General features: G+C 36.8%; 1 pseudogene; it reads left to right on the top strand.

Annotated features, from left to right (window-relative positions):
• The first annotated feature begins 455 nt into the window (after positions 1-455).
• On the top strand, positions 456-12,596 carry LOC135223594 (venom carboxylesterase-6-like; annotated as a pseudogene).
• Positions 12,597-21,437: the final 8,841 nt, after the last annotated feature.

Genomic DNA, 21,437 nt, shown 5'->3' with positions numbered 1-21,437 from the left:
TTTGCTTTGCCTTGATGGGAGAAAGCTCAATATTGCCAACGCTACATTTCTTTTCTGGCTCCTCATTAATCCATAACGACTAATATCCTTTATCCATCTTGCATGGTTTCTGATTCCTATTCATTCACAAATGATCTGGCGTCTAGAGGTAGGAGGCATGAAACTTCAAACATGCGCGCAAACTTGACACTATCTTGCTACTCGGTAACCCCACTTGCAAGAACTTTCAATGCCGGCCGGCGAACGAAAGCCTCAGTCACATCCCAGCATTGGAAGATTTTGGGTGCCTTGGTGTGGTGCTGTTGTTGTAGGTGAGAAATTCTTAGTCTAATAACGTGCTCATTTATCATAAAATATAGTCCATGGGAATTTTGATCTGTTCAAAGTAACTCGAGATAATCTTTATCTGCTGCTGCAGTGTTCTCTAACAATTTTGTGTTGATCTCCACAGCTGGAGTGGAGTTACTCGCAGTTTCAGGGGGGGCTTCGTTATCGACGTCAAGTTTAACCAGGTTCAAGTTCATCAAGTTTTCCTTGTCCCTCGAATGCTCGATTCGGCGACTTAGTCTTAGTATTTTACTGTGAAACCCTGAAATTTCTTCTTGCTTCCGTTTTTCGTGATGACTCTTATCTTTTACATTTTCATTCCTGTTTGTGTTTCTTCCATCAGACCCTGTTCTAAGTAATATTTGTTCACACTATGCGTTTTACCGACGCAGTTCGCTGCGTTGCGGTGACGCAGACAGCAGTCGACGTAGTTCGGAATTATATCCAATTATGCCTCTTGAAACATTTAAAACATTCAGCTAACTTGTAATGTTATGAATGGATATATTATATCCATTAATCATTCTCGGCTGTTAATCAGCAGATCTTTCGTAAATAATTCAACAAAGTTCCGGTATCTGAGTTCTTTTCCTTTTCCGACAACACTTCCTTCTACTTGAATTTTCACCTTCCTCTCAGACATGCCTTTTCTTCTCTTTCACTTTAAGTGCAATTGCGTGAAACTAACTTTCCATTCTCACTCAAGCCCACTTTTCAGTTATTAGTTACACAGCATTTTTAACGTGCAAGGGGGTTTTAGTCTACGCAAGCTAAACGTATAAAATAAACTAGGTTTAAATTCCTTTCTTGCATAACTTAATAATTACACTGATAAAATTTGCCGTGGTTATTTAGATATATCATTATGGAATACGTAGGTTCATTTTCTTTATTCCACAACCAAATAATATAGAACATATTTATAATAAAAGTATCCGTTTAGTATACATTATCCGTATCAGAATGTAAATTTTTAAAACTAAATTTTTTTTTCTCTTGGATGAAAGGTCAAAATGGGAGTCATTGGCTTTTTGCTGGTGATCTTGGCTACGACCCTACTGTCAGAAGCAGATGAGAGTGTGATCGTCTCCACTCGATTAGGAAAGATATCTGGCTTCAAGGAGCAATCCCACGAAAGGAAATCCATTCTATTCATTTCATTCTGTGCCTTATGCAGAACCACCGACTGGAAGTCTCCGACTTAAGGTGAGTTCGTTTCTTTGATTAAAAGATGTATAGAAGGTATAATTTTGCTTTACCCTTCTTAATGCATTTAAGCCGATTTTCGAAAAAAGTCCAAAACTAGGTTCTTGGCTCATGCTTCCACACTGTGACACGAGAGCGAAATTTGATGGAGATACAGCGTACCTCAAACTATTTGCGACCTCATTACAAAAGCCTCCATTTTGATCAGCATCTACGGAGTTGAACTTTGTCCTAGTTTTTATTACAATTATCAAGTGAGTTGCAGAAGATCGTCTTTTAAGATCACACCGAAGTTTGTTATTGTTCAACTTTAGTGCATAAAATTATTATCAAACTACTTAAGTTCTGTCAAGTCCCTTTCAGTATCTTGCAATACTGAGAGTTTCAGGCAATTTGGTAATGTCGCACAACTAAATAAACATCCTTGACAAATGTTAAGCCACTTAGAAGTCACTGTGTATATCAAAGTGTCACATGTATCTTCCCAACAGATAACATCAATAAACTTTCTTATTCTTCACAGCAACCTACAACTGAGGTAAGAGTATGAAATATTTCCAGATAATAAACGTAATAAACATGAAATCAAGAGAAAGGTTCGGTAAGCTTTAAAAAAACCAGCAAACATAAGCTAAAAATGCTCTCGTCAAGCTGTGTTGCATCAACGTGAGGAATTCAGCTCTGAAAACAATAAGATTACAAATGAATTGATCGAAAACCTCATGAATGCGATGATATGCTGCTGAGAATGCAATAAAACTATCAGAAATATCTAATAATAATTAGATTTAAGATGCTTCGATTATTTCCTATCACCCTTTTCGACTTGAGTTGTGTAAGATTAGTTCTCTGTCACCGCCTACCAATGCAGTTTCAATACTATCACTGGTAATTAAGAGATTTGCTCCCTTTTAAAAAGAATTGAATTTATAATTAGTACTCTTGGAATGTGAAAACAATTTTATTAGTATGTTTTCAGACCCCCATAATCTACATAAAATCATTTAGAAAAGATAAGCCAGCATCCTTGGGCGAGGAGTCCACGGATTGGATGAAATATGATGGGCAATGATATCTATAAAAAGAAGTGTTCATCTAGAATTTGACTATAGAAACGACATACTGGTGTCTGATGGTGGTGTTATTCTAAATCCTCACACCTCCAGTAAGATGTCAAGATCCGCGAATGGTACAAATAACAAATATATTTACTCATAAGATCGACATGTAATTAACAATTATTATCATATTAAAATCAGTGTCAAAATTAGCTTACTTCAAATGAGATTACCCGAAGTATTTCTTATTATGTCTGATAATACGTACACTGTGTAACAAACATGAAATTTTATCCTTGACAAAAAGTTTTCTTCCGTATGTAGAAACTCACTCCGAACAATATTTTAAGGAATTTGGTTCTGCTGGTGTATAAGTTAGCAAAAATTAGCATGCATTTCTGAAGTAGTGCAATGATAATAAAATAAAGCAAGTCGGTGAAACTAAATTCATCTTTGTCTCTATTAATTTAGATTTTTTATCATTATAAGCAGCGATTTTATTGCTATTATAAGAAGTGAGCTTATATTATAATTTTTTTAGTATGATGGCATAATGTTTCATCAGGATAAGCAATTAGTTCTGAAGTAATAGAATTATGAAGTAAATTGTTGCCTGACCTAGTCATTATTTACTTCGAGAGATACTTTTTTTTTGATTTTTTTCCTGGATAACGAACTGGCTCTCAGACAGGGATGTCTTTTAATTTATTAGTTCCCTCCATTTGGGCACCATATTTGCGGAATATACAACTCCACTAAGTTTGTTACTTGTATCATATTATTAACAATTCTGCTATGGAAAGAATACAGGAACTTGGGCCATTACCTCACGATATTATCAAACTTGGCCTTTCCCTGAACAGTAATATTTTATGCATTTTCAATGAAACTGACGAATGCTATGCTTCATAAAAATGAAAGGTGTTTGAATCCTTTGCTCTGACTATCACTGATGATTTCATTATCCTCAGTATTATACATTGTATTTCTTTCCCTATTTCTGTGCACTTTGAGCGAAAAATTCATTACTGAATGTTTCTTGGGCCATATTCTATTACTTGCTTTTTAAGGTCGGATAAGATACAGTACAACTTTGTTCTCTCGATGTAAAAATGTGTATTTTAATCATGCCTATGGTTTTATTTATAATATGTATACTAACAATTAATAATCGTCATTTCAGGACCCTATCGCTGTCAAAAGTTGGAGTGGTATAAAGAACGGGACGGTAGTTCCTTCAACTTGTCCACAAATACCATTCATTGAAGCTACACTGAGGACGCCAGTTTATGATGGAAATGAAGATTGCTTATATTTAAGCATATTCACCAGCAAGGTTAGTTTTGAAAAAAACTGATATACAAAATATGATTAACGTACGAAATATCATTAACTTTGAAGGAACACTATCACAGGACTCGACACAATGAAAACTTTTGCTATTAGGTCTGTGTAAATAGTCTCACTATGATGTCTTACCTTCCCTTCAGCCAAATGAAGAAAATGCTGCCCTACCAGTGATGGTTTTATTCACGGCGGAGCCTTTTTTCTGGCGGCATCAACTGGTATGCACCAAACGTTCTCATGAATGAAGAAGTTGTGTTTGTAATTATTCAGTACACGGCTCGGGAATTCTTGGTGGGTATTTTGTTTTTCTGTCTAAAAAACATTTTTTCATATAACAGTGAATGTAATGAACTTTTACAGCCATCCGCTTGTTTTAGGAAAAATATTAATAATATGCTTTAATAGTACAAAAAATTGTCATAAATCCAAGCATAACGTAATGTGTCCACACAGGTTTTCTGTCCACCGAAGATGACGTCATCCCAGGGAACTTTGGTTATGAAGGACCAAGAGTGTAGCTCTGCAGTGGATACAAGAGAATATTCATAAACTTTGGTGGTGATAAAACTCGTGTCACCATATTTGGAGAAAGCGCTTGGTGGGGCTTCTGTCCATTTTCATGGTTCTTTCGCCTTACTCAAAGGTAAGGTAAGGTAAAACTAACTGAAATTCTTTGAAAATTCCTTATGAGAACAAACCGTGGTTTTACGGCATGCACATAATTAAGAACATTATTTTCTTTCAAGTTTGATTCTGCAAATAAGAAATGCCTAACAAAAATGAATACCGACGGTTTTATCTTAACTCATCAAGAAATTAGTCAGTTTGCAGGTCGATTTCTCCTCTCTAGCTAGATGAGGGTTAGGAATTCCAATGTTCCTGGTAGACCTTCATTTTGATTACTGTCAAACTTTCTTTCCTCTCACAGGCCTTTTCTCTAGAGGAATCATGCAGTCTGGAACATTACTGAACCCCTGGGCAATGGGTGGTGCGTTTAGGGAAGTAGCAATGTACACGGGAAAACGCTTCGGTTGTCAAGGTTTAAGCGCACCCAGTGAGCAATCCAGCGAATCTCTTCTTGCTTGTCTTCAAGGGATTGATGTCGTTAATCTTACTCTCAGCCTTCAGGATCATATTGTACGTATTAATGTTAATTGTGAATTTGATTCAGGTAAATCTAAAGCGTTATGAGGAGAATCCACATTAGTCAGAATTATTTTTAACATAAAATTTAGCATATGGAACAACAATATGAAATTCCTTGCAAAAAGTGTGATAAAGTCTATTACAGACAGACCGGTAAATATCTTTCATAACATCTCAAACAGCACCAATATTCTGTGAGAACTGGGTAAATATCGAGTGCATTATTCGTACATATGAGAGATTTAGATCATCCTATTAACTGGAGTCAAGCAAGAGCCTTAATCCCATGTAATGACACAGTTAAAAGGAATATCATTGAATCTTCTTTCATCAAGTCAAATAATAGAAATGTTCTAAATATAGTCTTGGTTTATTTAAACTTGATGTTTTCATAATGAAAAAAGTTGTAGATAAATATAAGCAACAAAATTAATATATTCAGTTTTTACATGTTTTGTACTGTAAAAAAATAATTTCGGTTAAGGTCAAATCTGTTTAGGTTTGTGACCGTGTGATATCCGATAATCCTGGATTCTCTCTTTTAATTTTTACCCTTTTGACAACTTAACCATCTGGTATTCTTGATCTTGTTGTGTACCTGAGACCTTAACAATATCTTAGTCAAGACGAAAGCACTTGGATTTCTGACTATCATTTTCCTGTGGCATTCGCTTATTTAATGGAGTCACGTGCATCTACTGTGATTTTTTTAAGCAATATTGTTATATGTATATATACATATATATATATATATATATATATTATATATATATATATCTATATAATATATATATATATATATATATATATATATGTATGGTATATTTATTTATTCATTCCTTACAGACTGGAAGCACTAACCTGATTTTTCCCTTCGTCAATTTACTGTAAGGCATAAATATATAATTTTATATATATATATATATATATATATATATATATATATATATATATATATATATATATACATATATATTATATGCCTTACAGTAAATTGACGAAGGGAAAAATCATATTTTATATATATATATATATATATATATATATATATATATATATATATATATATATATATATATTCATATATATATAAATATATATGTGTGTGTGTGTGTGTGTGTGTGCAGAAACAAACTTCTGGGGCGCAAAGCTGTTTCTGCTAAGCAACCCTGGCAAGTATATTTCCTTGACCAAAACAACAATACACACGTAGAAAGATGCATGTGTCTGTACTAGTGTTTAATAACTGCGACTATTTTTCTTTCAAACATGAAGATTTGTTTACGTTCTTTGATTCTCCTTTAATTCCTTTCATTTTCTTTTTTCATTGAGTTCCTTTAGTTAAAAGGATCCAGTATTCAACTAGCATTTCATGACTTATAAGAAGATAAAAACCCAACTAAACCATAATCTTGGCAGGCATCAATGCCTTTGAAATGCAGAATTCACCTGAGACATCAAGTGTACATGTAGATCTTTGATCTTAGTGAAATTCTTTTTTCCTTAAGATCTTAATATAGCCAGAAACTGAAATATCTTGAAAAATTATATTCTAAGACCACCTTCCTTTAATTTTAATAATTTAATATAACTTTCGAATTAAGGATACAGTATGAGAGGCAATTACTTATCACCAAAATTTAGTTTACCCTCTCTGGTCAGCTTTACAAACAATTATTTCAACTATGCCTGTTATGTCTCACCATTGGATGGCTAATAAAATACACTATTGTTATGCGATTGAAATGATACTGTATTTAGCTTTCTTTAATTCCACTGAAAAGATTAATGCATTTAAATGGTATTGTTTAAATTACACCATTTTTTTTTTTTTTTTTCGTTCGTTGAGCACTGGAACTTCAATCCTGTCCTATTTGGTCCAAGGGTGGACGGGGATTATTTACCAGAAGGACCAGAAGTCCTGATAAAAGAAGGCCGGTACAACAAAGTAAACCTTATGTCAGGTGTTACTTCCCACGAAGGAGCACTCTTTACCTTTCGTAAGTACACAAATTGAAATTTAGTAAAAAGAATTATCTGATATTTTTTGTTTTTACAGATTTTCCATATTATTTATGACCTTTAACATTGCCCTGTGTTAATTCTTCTTCATTTCAGTTATTTTGCATTATAATCATTCCTTCCAAAAAATATTGATCTGTCTTTTGGCCATATTCAAATGCTTCCACACACACAAAAAAAAGTCTCCAGAAGTTAATTACTTCTTTATGCTCTTTAATATAATATATTCAATGTAATGTAAAAAACAAAATGTTGGATAATAGCACCTTATGGGAATGAATATGAGGGCAAACAGTATGACTGTTCAGCTGTTGGCAATACCTGATGTCAATATTGTATCCCTATTCTAAGGTCTCCACCATCGGTTTATAAAATTCAAAAACATTGATTGATACCTTATCAGATATTTTAGATTATGCCCACACCAGATCTGCTGCGATATAATACCTGCTGTGCTTCACTAACACTTTACAAGTATATCACATTCTTTTTAAAATGAAGGGATTTTTTGGATCCATTATTTGTAAGGAAACTGTAGTCTTTCGTTCATCTAGAAATGATATTTAAGTGCAGCACTGCTGTCTTCATGATGATGTCATTACCCTGTAGTCCATGTAAACTTGGCTTGAGCACTGCAATACTTATTGTAGCTATGGCCTTGGCTGTTTAACTTGCACTTTTGAGTACATTCTCAGCTGCAGCCAAATTTAGCAAACTCTTGGCACATTTTGAAATATGTGCAATAGCATTCGAGAAGGTTTCTCATGTTTGAAACATTGATAGTTGGACGAATTTAATGTTTTTAACTGCTGCTTGTGCTATATGTTTTGCATGTTTCAGCGTACCAGTTCTTTTAGATTTCGCTACCACAATAATTCTGGTCGTATTAACGGCTGGAAAGGGAAGGGAGCATTCATGTATCAAAGCCTCTATTTCTTCATAGCTTCAAGGACACTATCATGCCTTGTGTTTGCCGTGCAGACTGCTTTGCCATGGATGTTTGCAATAACCTACCCTTCTAAAGGGATATAATAATAAAACTTCAAGTGCTTTCTCTTGACGTGTTGTTGAAACTTCTTAGTGTATTGGGATCTATATAGTTTGGACTTTAAGCCAAAAGTCGCCCACTATCAAGGTCAAGCAGCATCTAAGAGGACACGACCTACAGTTACTACTGCACTGGCACTGTCTGAGTAATAGACTTTGACATTGTGAAATATTTCATGCTTAAAGGACTCCGGCAAGTCCCACCTGTTATGGCATAGGATGAAGAGTATGGAGGAAAGACAATCTTAGGCTAATCCTCTCTCTTCCAGCCTATGTTTAAAGGTATATTCTGTTACCATCAATCCAACTTGGCTTTTCTTGTTTTTTTTAATACAACAAGATCAACTGACTCCTCTGGGAAAGGGTTGCTCATCCCAACATGGGTGATGCAATTCATTTGTTAGCAGCTGTGGTCTTTTACATTTATAGCTCTTGGTCCAGCTTTATCACAGGTACCTAGACAGATACTTGGCAGAGCCTGTTTATTATTCATCTTGTCACTGTTGGCGCTCCCCTAATATCTTTAATGACTGCATTGTTAGCTTCATGAATTTAAGTAATTGTGATTGCAAAGAAATCTCCGATATGTGGATTACCAACTTTCAAAATAATACCAGCCACATCACTCTGCAGTTGGCCAATCAGAATTCGGCAACCAATGACGTCACGTAACCCCAGAGATATGCCGGATCCCAGCAAAGAACCATCTGGTCCTGAGACTGACTTGATGCTGGCCCCTCACAGGTAATGAGAGATCAGCTCTGCATGCACAACCAATCAAAATTTGGTCTGCTGAAGACCACCTGTTGAACCCCTTGAATATGAGGAAGATGGACTACACTACCTACCACAGTCCCTCACTCACCATTTCCCTAAAGGATGTCTGGAGAACCAGACAAAACGTCGTGTGATATAGATTTATATAATTATAACTAGAATTACATATAAGCATTTATCAGAATTATAAAGAAATATATAGAACTCTACGAAATATACTCTCATATTTCAATCAACAATACCATCTCCAACATCGTATAATGACTAATATAGGTACATTACTCACCTGCCTTAACAGTAACGAAAAAGCCATTGTAAGGAAGAGAGAGGAAAACCTTTACAAAATTAATGCCGCTGAAGCACCAATATTGTTATTATTATTATTATAATTAATAATAATTATTATTAATTAATTATTATTATTATTATTATTATTATTGTACTTAGGAAGCAGACCCTCTCTCAAGCATACTATTTTCCGTGCTACACGGAAAAAGCCGCTATTCAGAAAATAGAGAAGAATCTACAAAGTGTAACGCTGCTGAAGTAGCCATTACTTTTATCATTATTATTATTATTTTTTTTTTTTTTTTTTTTTTTTTTTTGCTCTATCACAGTCCTCCAATTCGACTGGGTGGTATTTATAATGTGGGGTTCCGGGTTGCATCCTGCCTCCTTTTCTTTACTATGTGTGCCGTTTCTAGGAATCACACTCTTCTGCATGAGTCCTGGAGCTACTTCAGCCTCTAGTTTTTCTAGATTCCTTTTCATGGATCTTGATCGTGCCTAGTGCTCCTATGATTATGGGGTTTACGATTTCCACTGGCATATCCCATCCTTCTTATTTCTATTTTTCAGATCTTGATACTTATCCATTTTTTCCCTCTCTTTCTCTTCAACTCTGGTGTCCCATGGTATTGCGACATCAATGAGTGATACTTTCTTCTGACTTTGTCAATCAACGTCACGTCTGGTCTGTTTGCACGTATCACCCTATCCGTTCTGATACCATAGTCCCAGAGGATCTTTGCCTGATCGTTTTCTATCACTCCTTCATGTTGGTGCTCGTACCACTTATTACTGCAAGGTAGCTGGTGTTTCTTGCACAGGCTCCAGTGGAGGGTCTTTGCTACTGAATCATGCTTCTTTTTGTACTGGTTCTGTGCAAGTGCCGGGCATTCACTTGCTATGTGGTTTATGGTTTCATTTTTCGTATTGCAATTCCTACTATGGGAGAGATGTTATTTCCGTCTATCGTTCTTTGAACATACCTGGTTCTTAGGGCCTGATCTTGTGCCGCTGTATCATTCCTTCAGTTTCCTTCTTTAGCTCTCCCCTCTGTAGCCATTGCCAATTGTCATCGCTGGCTAGTTCTTTAGTCTGTCTCATGTATTGTCCGTGCATTGGTTTGTTGTGCCAGTCCTCTGTTCTGTCTGTCTTTCTCCTGTCTCTGTATATTCTGGGTCTTCGTCTACTTTTATTAGTCCTTCTTCCCATGCACTCTTTAGCCACTCGTCTTCACTGGTTTTCAGATATTGCCCAGTGCTCTGTTCTCGATGTTTACGCAGTCCTCTATACTTAGTAGTCCCTCTCCCTCCTTCCTTTCGTGTTATGTATAGTCTGTCCGTATTTGCTCTTGGGTGTAGTGTTGTGTATTGTCATATGTTTCCTGGTTTTCTGAATCTATGCTGCGGAGTTCTGCCTTCGTCCATTCCACTATTCCTGCGCTGTATCTGATTACTGGCACTTGGCCCATGTGTTTATGCTTTTATCATATTTCCGCCGTTGAGTTTTGACTTGAGTATCGCCTTGAGTCTCTGCATATATTCTTTCCTGATCGTGTCCTTCATCCTTGGTGTGTTATATCCCCTCCTTCCATTATTCCCAGGTATTGTATCCTGTCATCTATGTGATTATTATTATTATTATTATTATTATTGCAAAAAGTGTAACATTCAATGGAAATGCAAATTGCTACAAGCATAAAGGCCCAAAGTTGGGAAAACCCAGTACGTATTACGCCATTAATTAAAGAGCAAAATATAAAGAGAAATGAAAAAAAATAAAATAATAATAAATAAAATGATGGTAAAATTAAATCAATGAAACGGATAACAAATAAACTATAAAGTCAACCCATGTCAACCTACTCAACGAATAACATTTGCCTGAAGTGTGATTCAACCACAGGATTAGAAAGCTTATTAGGTCACAAATTGTGAAAGACTGTCTCAGTTTAACGATTTTTTAAGAGACTGTAAGAAAAAATGCCGGACATCATGGGAATCTTAATTTGATGAGTTTTCTCTTTAAAGTTGCCCTCAGTACCAAGGCAACTGACTTTCAACCAGTATTATCATCTGAACAATTAAAAAGAATAATTTATTCCAGACCAAGCTAACATGGCAGAGCATCAAACCCAGAGAATAACTTAAGAAATGTTTAAAACAGACCTATTCCTCGACATTAACAGATTGCCTAAGAGATGTTACACGAACCCTGGTTTGATTTTGTAATAAAATTGTAATAATAATTCAACTGACTTAGGAACTGTATAACTAAACCACCACTGATAACTAGTGAATGCTACCCTTGGATGTTTGTAAGTCCAAAATAGTTTCTTTCCTTGTAAATTACTTTTGTCGAAACTTATTGGTTTGTTTGTTTGTTTGTATGGTGTTTTTACGTTGCATGGAACCAGTGGTTATTCAGCAACGGGACCAACGGCTTTACGTGACTTCCGAACCACGTCGAGAGTGAACTTCTATCACCAGAAATACACATCTCTCACTCCTCAATGGAATGGCTGAGAATCGAACCTGCGACCACCGAGGTGGAAGCAAATACCATACCAACTACGCCACTGAGGCGCTCCGAAACTTACTGGTATTGCTTCAAAATTCCAAAAACGACAAAACAATCTAAATAAACCTAAACCCTACCAATAACTATATACTTAGAATTAACACATCTTTTTCTTTCCAGCTTTATTTTCAAATGAGGCTCTCAGACAAGACCTCTTGAATAACTTTAAGGAAATGGGACCAGCCTCACTAGATATCCGTGATGGAGATGCATCACCAGCAGAGTTAGCTCAGCGAATTTTTAATTATTATGTTGGTGGGGTAAAAGTCAGTTCTGAAGACGCTGATAACCTCTGTGAAGTAAGTGGAATGGCTTGTGCTTTTCTTGTGCATACCTTGAAGAGATGGAATTAATATTTCTTCATGGAAATAGGATTAATATTTCCTAGAAATGTTATCAGACAGTAATTAGTGGCTCACATTTTAGGCTACAGATATTTGAATGATCATGTTACGATTATTACACTAACTTGTAGAGAGGGACTAAATTTGTCGATGCCCTACCACTATTTTAAGCAAAAATAACATAAAAAAACAGCTATATTTTAGTAACCTCTACTCTTCCAGACATTCCCGTGATCCTATTGCAATATTTAGGCTCAACTATTATTACTAACACATTTAAAGGATGAGGCTAGATCTTTAATGGCATTGGTATTTCATATTACAGATGTATGGTGACTGGCAATTCATATTAGGACACGATTTTTGGTTGCCAAGTTCCATATCAAAAGTTCCCTGAAGTTCCGATTTATCTGTATGAGTTAAAACACAGGGGACAGCGATCCATCGGTGATTACTACACTGCAGGCGTGGAGAGACATGTAGGTGCAAATACTGTAGTCAAAGTAACCATTGTGTGTATATTTTTTTAAGGAACAAGATAAATGTCATGAACTTGGGTGACAATGCCTACATGGGAAAGGTGAAACCCAAACAGTAAAGGAAAGGGAGATGAAAGGGAAATCGAATAAATGTTTCGTTAATATCGTAGAGGCAATGAGGCAACGTGATATACAATGCCTTGGTATAGAGCAATCTATTAATTACAACTCTGGACATGTCATTAACAGTCGCAAGCAGGAAAAGTAAGTTTTAAACTAAAAACAAAAACGTCATACAACTGGGAGAAAGTGTTTTCTCACACATGAAAAAAAAGACTTATTTCCTTGTGTATTCCAGAAGACAATACGATACATATGGCTTCAAAGCTGAAATGTACATTTGTTCACAGGTGCGTTTTCTGTGTAAAGGCAACTGTGTCTGACAAAAATACATAATACACGTTTCTACAGCTTGTCCTTGGTGTGTGATTCTGGCAACCATGTGCTGATGTTGGCCCTCAAGGTCGGTATTCATTTGACATTTTTGGTGGTGTCTGCCTGAAAGGGCCCAGTTGGGGATCCTACAATATTCACCCCCCAGCAAGAGGAGGCTCAGGGGAGAGTCCCGACTTTTGGCAGGTATGCTGAGAGGAGCCTGTCAATTGCTACCCAGGTCGTTTCTACTATCAACTGACATTTGGTAGGCTTTGTCTCTTCGCTGCAAGGATTTTGTAGGGGTCTGAGCAGGCAGGTGATACAGGGGGATCATGGCCATCTACTCTGATGAATGCATGGCTCCTCAACCAAGTTCTCTGGGTATCATACTTCTATGGATGTGTCGTATGTCGTTTTCACTGACATTATCATATTAATACTCTATGGATGTCGGTAGGGGTGCTTGGTATAGCTATTGGGGTCTTGAAAAACGTCTGCTAAAATTACCAAGGATTCTCTGTAAAGACCCTCTGCCCATGATGTGTGAATGCTGCATGTGGGGAGGTTCTTAAACCCAATAAGATCCATAGCAATTCTTTTTTTCCACCTCCCATCTTGGCATTTGGTGGGACTGCTATAACTTGCCATTTGTTTCTGGGTTATATGTTGTCATGTGTTCTATTTTTGTCCTGAGACTGGAGGTTGAGGGTGTACCATAAGGTAGATGGCAAGTTTGCTCCTATATTGCTGGTAATGTAATCAGGAAGTCTGTATCTGCTAATCTTGAACAATTTTCCTCCATCTATTACTTGATAGGTATTACCTCAGGCTATCTGGTGTTCCGATTGATTATTGTGAAGCAGTGTCTGTATCCTTTGGAGCGGTTAGGATGCCTACAATGTCAACGGGGATGTTGTCCAGTTATCCTCTGTGTTGTCTAGAACTCTCCTATCACTGTCTTTGCATGCCTCGTTACTTTTGACCTTTGACAAGGGAGGCATTCTCTTCCCCACCTTTCAATGTGGGTTGGCCTGCTAGATTGTGGGCAAGGTTGAAAGATGTCTTTCTCAACCACAATGGTAAGTATGGGTGAGGGCATCCAGTACTTGTCTTGCAAGCGATGGTCGTCTCTCCATCATTGATGGCTAGGTCACTCCATGTCAGGGTACAGTTCTTGCTGCGGTTCCACGTCATCCTTTTGCACCATTGCTATTTCGGGATATGATATCCTGATCTGGACAGTGTTGATGGAGCTTCGGGAAAGGGCATCTGCTACACTATTGAAGGAGCCCTTTAAATCTTTGATGGTGTGGGAGTGTTCGGCTATCGAACCAATAGGTGCCACTAGTATCTCATCGACTGCCCATCTCCACTTTTGGCGAAGGCATTGACCAGGGGTTGGTGGCCCATCTGCACCACGAATTGTTGTCCTTCTAGAATGTGTCAGAAATGGTAGATGGCTCTGCCAGCAATTTTCTGTCAAATATGGATTTTATTCTGCTAGCAATAATTTCTTACTGAAGAATGCCAGTGGCCACCGACCATCGTCTGTGTCCTGCTTAAGTACTGCACCCATCTCCATGTTACGCATGTCTGTGATTAGAGTGAGGGACCTATGGGGTTAAGGAAAGATTATTGTGGCCGTAAAGGTTACGGCATTTTTGGCTAATATGAACGATTTTTTTTTTTTTTCAGACCAACGTAAATTTTGGTTTTCCTTTCAAGCAATCTTATATAGGACTCATTATTTCAGCAAGGTTGGGAATGAACAGGTCGTAATAGTTTATTTTTCCCGTAAATTCCTGAACTGCTTTAATTATGTTGGCTTTGGGAAGTCAGTGATTGCTTGGACCTTCACCGGGAAGGGCTTGACACCATCATGGCTGATTTGGTGGCCTAGGGATTCTACTGTTGGTTTTGCTCATTTGCACTTGTCCTCCTAGACTAGAGTCTATTTTCTTTGAGTATTTGCAGGACGCGTCTGATGTCTTTCGTGTATTGTTTGAGATTGGGGCTGAATATCAGAAAGTCATCAATATAGATAATGCAGAAGGATAGGTTGCCCAGGATTTCGTCAGTCAGACGTTGGAAGGGTGATGATGGTCATCTTTTCAATGTCTTCCTTCACGAAATTGGAAAGTGTCCTTCACTACATCGATCTTTGTGAATATATTGGCGTCTTCCATCTATGGCGGAGATCATCATAGTCACTGGAGCTGCTGCCCCTACATTACCTAGTAACTTCATAGTTCTGAAGGTTGGCAACATGCAGAAGGACAACCTTAGTTGGTCCTTCTGCGCTTCGTAGGTGACGGTGGCTTGTTGGGGTCGCCAGCATAGAGTCAGCAAGGCGAGTGATATACAATGACTAGATATATACTAATTTTTAATTAATTAAAACTCTGGGGCATGTAATTAACAATCAGAGTGGAAAAGTAAGATGTATACTGAGAACAAAAAGGTTGGGTACACAACTGGGAGAAAGTGTGGTTCTCACATGAAAAAGACTAACTATTTCCTTATGTATGCCAAGTAGGACAATACGATACATATGGCTTCAGCTGAAAATGCTTTACATTTGTACACAGTTGAATTTTTATGCATAGATGACTGTGTCTGACGAGAATATATATAATAGACGTTATTTCTACAGCTTGTCCCTGGTCTGTGATTCTGACAACCACGTTTCAGATTTTGGCCATCGTGGTCAATCTTCGCTTGAAATTTCTGGCAGCGTCTGCCTGGAGGGTCACAGTGGGAACACCTACAATATGAATGAATAGGTGGTAAACTACTTATGAAAAGCTCCTACATGTTTTGATTCAAGCACTGTTCTCATCTTGGGAGACTTTTTGTATACTTTTGAAAGTCGAATTCTTCTACTTCTAAGCTCTGTTCCTAGAGGGGTCGCTAATTTTAATGAGCCTCCCCCATCTTTTTCTCTCTGGAATGGCTAATTTCATATTTATTTTAGGCAGATGTTTTATATGTGGATACCCTTCCTAACTCCATCAATACCTATTTATCTAGGTTTGGCACTGGCATTTAGTAAGGATGGTGTAATTAGGTTCATGGTAAGTCGAATTAAGGCCCTGCACATAACTGAGGACCCAACCCTTCCTTCACAGCCTGGATTCACTTCAGCCTTGTAACTTTACTTCGTACTGTTTGATCTGTGCTTGTTACTTTGGATATTGCTCTCAAGAGCTTCGTGCCAACTCCACAGTCACTATCAACACTTCACGTGCCAGACTCAGAATCTGAGAGACTATGAGCAGTTTGATCAGTTCTCCCATATAGTTTTACATATATCATGAGAATATCATCATCACAATTTGATGTTAGCTGAGAGATTTTGGAGGCCATATTTAGCTTCAGGCAATAACCATATAAACTAATCTTCAAATCATGAGTTCTACCACAGATCCCGTACCTTGCACTCTGTAAGTCTAGAGTAATAGGTGCGCTAATTACGTCCACTTTCCTTTCCTTTCCTAATTCCAATTTTCTTTTTTCAGAGTAATGCTGAACAAAATCATTCTAGGAGAAAAGATACATGCCCCATCTCTTTTCTTTTACAACCTTCTCCATGTCACAGCTTTTTTTTCCTTTAATGGGCAGACTGGTTCTCTTATGCTGAACAGATTCACATCTTTTTGTTATCCATATTTTCATTCACATGTACCCATAATTTTTTGCCTTGGCTGTTACTATCATGAGCAGACATGTTAACAAAAATTAGGATCGAATGGTACAATTTTCCATAAAATTTGTTTCAATAAAGTAAATGCCACTTAGCATTGAAAACCTTTTCAGGGGTTTGTCATGCTGATGACTTATTCTACCTTTTACTGGTGAAAAACACTTACTGGCAAGCCTCTTGAGAGAGAAGAGGATCTGAGATTAAGAGAAATTATTACAAAGCTTTGGTATAACTTTGCTGCAGTAGGGTAAGTATATAACAGTTAGCATTCCTCTCCAGCATATGACTGATCTTTGACAGATGATGATAACGATGATAGTGCTATATTCTGCAGTAAAAGCTACATTTTCGGGGCTATCATTTCTCAGAAACTATATCAAAAACCATCAGAATTACTGTACGTTTCAAATTATAAACATCTTGAATTTTGTTGAAACCATCAATCCCGAGCAGTTTCTTGAGTCTTGCGAATTTGTCCAAGTCCCGCAAAGGATTATATGCAAGTAAATATAATATTCAGAATATAATTCAAGGTCAGTATAAAAAACTGTAATAAAAAAACAAAAAAGTGCTTATACAATACTATAATTATTTTTTCATTACAGAAACCCAACACCAGATAATTCATTGGGATTCACTTGGAAACCTGCTAGTGAAGATCATTTTGTTTATCTCTCTCTTATGCCATCACCCTTCATGGAAGAGGATAAGAGACAGGAGGTAATCAATAAATGCTGTAGTTCTTCTTGACATCAAACACCATGGGCAGTCTTATTTGGATTTCTTTCCTGAGACTAGCTTTGGTATCGAAAACCTCTACTCCAATTTACAAAATCCAGAATATATTCCTTCAGCTTATCTTTACTATATAACTTCTTGACTCGATTAATTTCGCACAGGACAAGAACTCTTAATTGTGTTCGTTTATCTTCTCATTTGAATATAACAATCCTTCTTTTAGCAGGTTCCACATTTGGCTTTATTATCAGTAGACATCACCAAAGGGTATAACCAACTAAAAAATAGGAGATATTGTTAGTATAAACAGCGTAATTACAGATGAAATTAAAGAATCTTACAAGTAATGGAAAAAGATATTTCTTCTTGTTAACTTATATTTATGTATAATACATAAAAAGGTTGCTTTTGAGAGCTAAAGTGTGTAGTTTGGTTTCTGCAACTTTTTGTAGTACTTAAGTCTGCTCTAACAGGAAGAGATTTTTTCAAAAGTTTCAAGAAAGAACTTTTCAAAATACACATAAGTGACAGAAAATCAACAGACGCATGCCAGCAAAACTCTGTGACTAATGGACCGATGCGCTGTAGGAGAGCAATGTCTTGATTGATAAGCTTAAAAGTGGCACTTAGACTAAGCAAGGATCTTAGGTGGATATGGGGTATGACTTAAAAAACAATAGAGTTCTACTATTCAAGCAAATAAGTAAGGTGGAAACTAATTTAAAAATTGTAAGGAAAATTATAGAAAACAAAAAATGAATAAGTTGCTTGCAGTTTCAAGTTACCTAAGGGTTTTGATATTTCTTGAATCTTAAAGAGCTGTCTGGTGAAGACTGACTAATTATCCGAAAAACAACTTAATTCTTTTGGATGTGTGTTACAATATTATCATCATTACATTATCATAACAAGAATATTCTTTTTCACAGGTACGAAAGTTCCTAGAAAGTCTGCCAACAAAAACTGAACTATATATTGCACCCAGATTCTGTTTCAGCAGAGCAGCTTCAAAAGTTTGTGGAAGAAAACACTGGAGGGGAAAATATCAACAGCCCCAGGAAATATACCAGAAAAGATGAGCTGTAGCAATCAAGAAGTGATCGTGTAACAGTTCAAAATGCTGTGGACCAACTTTTATAAGAGCAAAGCTAAAGACAAATGAAGGATTTTAATTTTCTTTTGCTTTGTGATGAGGAAAATTTCACGTGCACCTCGTTTGCTAAAAATGTCAAGTGAAAGAAATAAAAGTTCTTTTACATTAATTAATTTCACAACCTTTCTTTCAATACTTAGCGAGATTCTGTCGTTTCCGGTAATGAAATATGTTAATAAAACAGTGAAAAAGCCTATTACTGTAGTGTGTGTGAAAGTCATCCTTCACTTACCACTTTATAATAATTATTAAATACTCAGCAACATTAACTGAATATATGTGATACTAAAAGGATGTGTTCAGCATACATGCCTGCTCTTCTTGAACAAGCGTGAATTCACTTCATTAGCACCACAGCACTCTCCAAAAAAAAAATACATTCATTTTACATTTTTACGGTTGGGTAAGGGAGGCTAAAATCTTTTCTCCTGCATTTCTCTTCCTTTATTTCCTTATACAATGTTTTTCTCTGAATTTAACCGTCAAGAATTTTTACTTTAAGATAGCCTACCCAGCAAAGTCTTTTCTTGTATATATTGATAAAGTAGCATGAGTCAGAACTGACTCCCTGCTGGACTTCCACATTTGTCACTTTGACTCCAGAGTATTCTTTGAATCTCTTTATAACAAACGTACTCAAAGATATTAAGTCTCGAGCTGGTATGCATAAATGGGTCATTCTTCAGCACCATGAAGCAAGCCAAGTAGCACAAAACATTAATATGTTCTTTGTTTTGTAATGAACATATGAAGAACTAAATCTTTTCGACAAGGCCACAAATTCTCAGAGTACCTCACGTTTTTGCGGCAAACGACAATTAGGGTAGAATTAATGGTAATGCTAAATATCTCTAGCATGCCCCTAATACGTTCTTCAGCAGTGTTTTAGGAAGTACTGATTAATCTGCAAAATGTTACGTTAAGATCAATTTTATTTACTTGTGAGAAAGCATTTGAAATCTCGATTTTCCGTCTGTTTCTACTCAATAAGTGCTTCCCTCTTTCCATTTACCGAATGTCGCAAAGCAAAAAGACTTTCAGAAACAGCAAAATGAGCGTGAGTTAAAAAGAATACCTTTTCACTAAAGGAAATTCATCCTGAATTTTGCATGGATGGACAAAATGGGGTGGTAATTGTTGTTTAATTTTGTTCTAAATATACTAAAATTTAACCTATCTTTCCATTATATCCTTGGAATTCTTCAGACCACATATAAAACTAATATCATAATGTAAGGATTGCTGACCTTCTAGCTGGTAGCAAGAACAACTGAAAAGCAAAACAAAGAGAGATGATGGCCTTGAACTCGTTCCCTCGCAACTTCCCTCTGGTCGTTTTCCAGTTGAAGTGACTCTTCCAAATCTTATGCAAGAATTATGACTTGGGCATTAAGAAACAGAGATTACTGCCTAGGAAAAGTGATTACAATAGACAGATTAAGTACAGAAACTAACTTACCTTAATGCTTTGACAACTACTGTAATCTCAAGTGAAATATTTATAAGAACCATAATTATTGAACGTTTCACAAATTCATCTGGATATGGCAGAACAGAATATAGAATTTAGGCCAAAGGCCAAACGTTTGGACTACGAGGTCATTCTAAGCTGACACGCAAAATGACAGTAAAAAGGCTTGAAGGTGTAACTGGAGGATAACTCGCAGTTGCACTATGAAACAATTGTTAGGAGGGTGGAAAGTAGGATGTAAGAAAGAGAATATGAACAAAGATATACGAAAAAGAATGAAAGGGGTTGCAACTAGGGGCTGAAGGGATGCTGCAAAGAACTTTAAGTAAGCCTACAGTGCACCACACGAGGTACTGCCTCCACCTCGTTGGGAAGCTATACAAGTGGTACAATTCATTGGTGAAGATGGACAAACACCCTTGCACAGCTATGATTTCCTGGGACACAACAAGCTTGTCATAAAAATCATAAACTAATGCGCCCCCCAACCTTCACCACCATCACCCAAGAGCCAGGACCTCCTTCAAGATGACCCCACTGGCCTTGGGCCCCAAACAACCACCCATTACACAGAAGGCCCCTCAGACCTACACCTCCCTATGCAAGAGTTCACCAAAGCTTTCTGGTAAGTTTGTTGATGCCCAGCGTCATGATGCACAAAAAAACAACTTCAGCATCTTAATCACAAATCTTCAATAGGAAGGTGTCCATTTTGGCACCATGCAACACACATTCCTCTGCAACACCAACTTGGAATGGCCCCTGCCCTAGGGCCAATGAAAGAGACATCTTACATGATGTCAAGAAGCGTTACACATGGCAGAAGCAACAGTGAGTTCCTGCGCCAGCACTCCTTGAAGGGTATCTCAGTCACTTCGACATTCCTTAAGGCATAACATACAAACATACAAAAATGAGAAGAAAATGTATGTCCCAAAATAAGCAACTCTTACAAATCTGTCTTCCCTAAGAAACAATGCCGTATCCAGAGAACCTTACCCAGGCCTCAAAAAGAAAGAACAGTAATTCAAGACACTGTTACATGGCCATGAGGACTGTGTCTGTGTCCCAACCACCACCAACCACCCCAAGTTAAACCAACTTACAAGGAAGATAACGACAACCCTCTCAAAGCGAAATAGCAAGTTTGGTCAACAAAACAAATTCAAACTGTGACAGTAATCATTCCCACCAACACCATCCATCCTAGTAGTTTAACACCATCCCAGAAGGATGCCAAACCATATATATATATAATATATATATATATATATATATATATATCTATATATATATATATATATAATATATAATATATA

The sequence above is a fragment of the Macrobrachium nipponense genome, chromosome 10 (assembly GCF_015104395.2).
Source record: "Macrobrachium nipponense isolate FS-2020 chromosome 10, ASM1510439v2, whole genome shotgun sequence".
In the NCBI taxonomy this organism is placed as follows: domain Eukaryota; kingdom Metazoa; phylum Arthropoda; class Malacostraca; order Decapoda; family Palaemonidae; genus Macrobrachium; species Macrobrachium nipponense.
Note: the sequence above shows the minus strand (reverse complement) of the source record. Positions and strands in the feature narration are given on the sequence as shown.